Here is a 2,256-nt window from a genome sequence, read left to right as displayed (position 1 = left end):
ATCACGAGTGACCGCCCAGGTAACATCCAGTCACTCCAACCATATGATACATCCGTACGACCAAAGTCTTTCTCCCACTCCAACAAATAAAAAAATATAAATACTCCTCCCGATATCACCCGAGTCTATTTATTTATTTTATTGTACAATTGTGTGGAAATAGAGTTCGGTCTCCTGTTTTGAGATCGACATCTTTTCTGTAATTCGTTGCATTATTACGCGACAAGGGCTTCGTTGGTGATGGTATACCATATTGGTTGGTCTATTTATTATTCTGTTTATTTCGTAGGTTTTCGTTCTTTCTCGTTATCAGTTTCAAAGTAGAGTCTTACCTTTTATATTCTTTTATTGTCATTATTTGAGGGTGTTGCTGTATCTGAGATAGGCTGGACTCTTGTGATCGCTATACGTCGAATCTGTCTTGACGAGAACGAGTGTACTCAGCGCGGTATCAGCGTTGGCTGTAATGACTAGTTTTGTTATTTGCTTCTAATGTCCAAATAATCCAAAGAAAGGATATTTGAAGAAATATAAATGAGAATGATACAATCAGTGTGGTAATAGTCGCGTAATACTAAAACATTGCTATTTCTCGACGCTTAAATTATAGATTATTAAAAATTGATTGTTAAGGAAGCAGAAGCTCTTCTTTTTTACAAGGCGAATTGATTTTTTAGGATTACGTCATTTTTTGTGCAAAACGAGACTAGGGGGTTGCTCGTACTATTTCGAATACTTTACTTATGTTGGCTAGGAGACAGAGGTCGCAAGTTTGAGGGTGAAGAGGCGTCTCTATTTATTTTTCTGTGATGGCTATTAATTTAGCTTTTTTCCATTTTCTGGGCAAGTAGGTGTTATTTAGAGAATTATTAAACAGCACTGTGTAATACCATTTTATCTTGTTGGGCAACAAGCGTTTGAGCAAAATATTTGGGACATTATCGAAAATTTTTTCATTTAGAGGAAATTATTTTTAGTTGGTTATAATTTTTAAAATATATAATTTCTGTGTCTGTTTGTTTGGGATTGTCCGAGGTGTTTTCATTGGAGGATATGAAGACTTGTCTTATTAAGCGATATGTCTTGTTCTATTTCATTTTTCAATTTATTTGTTTCGGAGATAATAATTCTGTTTAATTGTCTTCTGTTTAAGTGTTCATGTGTTCGTTCTGTGTGTGTGTGTGCGTGTGTTTTGGAAAAGCGAGTGCCGATAACGTCTAGTTTTTCCGATGTTTTAGATATTATCAAATTATCTTGCATGTATTTATTGATGTTCTGTATCGTTATATCTGCTTCTTGGAGAAGAGGAGCTTTCTCCGGAGGCAGTTTGAAAGATTGGATAGAGTTTGGTTGTTTTGGCTTAAAAATTTGATTTGTCTGTGGGAACATGCCAGCTGACTCGTTTTTAGACATATTCTTTATATTATTTGGCCTTTATTTCATTTTATCGTAAGAATAGTTGTGTTTTAGATTGTTTATTTTGGATAGTATGTAGCTTTTGTCTCGTTGTAGCTGGTTGTATCACTCTATTTTAGAACGATACTCCAATAGCTAAAACGATTCTCTTCAACATTTGTAGAAATATTTTTAATTTTCTATGCCCATTCTAGTTTCAACAGTCGAATAACGCGCGGACTCGTCCAAGTATCGTTCACGCGTTTTCCGCTAAGAATCCACCGCATTTGGAGCGCATTCACGCAGTGAACGTCATCTTGCGAAGGAATATGCTGTTTGGCGATTTTCTTGAGAAACAATCAGCCTGCGTATTTCGGGTCGTCCGTTTTCAGTCTTGTAGCAGTCTAACAACGGACGGCAGTCTCGTTCGAGTCGTTCAATCATGAACATCGATCAGAGAGTTAATCAGTCTAGGTGCCTTCGAATCGTTAAACGTGAAGTAAAGAACCGTTTCAGTCAGCCGTAACGATCAGTTGATAGTCTTTTGACCTGCCCTCATTTGTTGGTACGTCAACATCTTCGAGCGTTCGTGGACATGGGTGCAAGTGTTGGTGGAGACAGACGGTCCATCGGGCGTAACGATCAGTGGACAGTCGTGTGTGAAATCTTCAGTTGTAAACAGTATCTGCAAGCAGATACGCGTGAAGAGAAGTATCGTTTTAGTGATCAAACGGTTAGTAAATAGTCTCGTGCGGATCTTTCAAACGCGGGCAGCATCGACACGCGTATATCGGACGAGTGTATCGTTAATCATTCGTATCGTTGTACGATAATTCAGTCGCTTCAGTCGCACCGTAAAAT

The sequence above is a fragment of the Bombus pyrosoma genome, linkage group LG17, assembly GCF_014825855.1.
Source record: "Bombus pyrosoma isolate SC7728 linkage group LG17, ASM1482585v1, whole genome shotgun sequence".
NCBI lineage: Eukaryota > Metazoa > Arthropoda > Insecta > Hymenoptera > Apidae > Bombus > Bombus pyrosoma.
Note: the sequence above shows the minus strand (reverse complement) of the source record.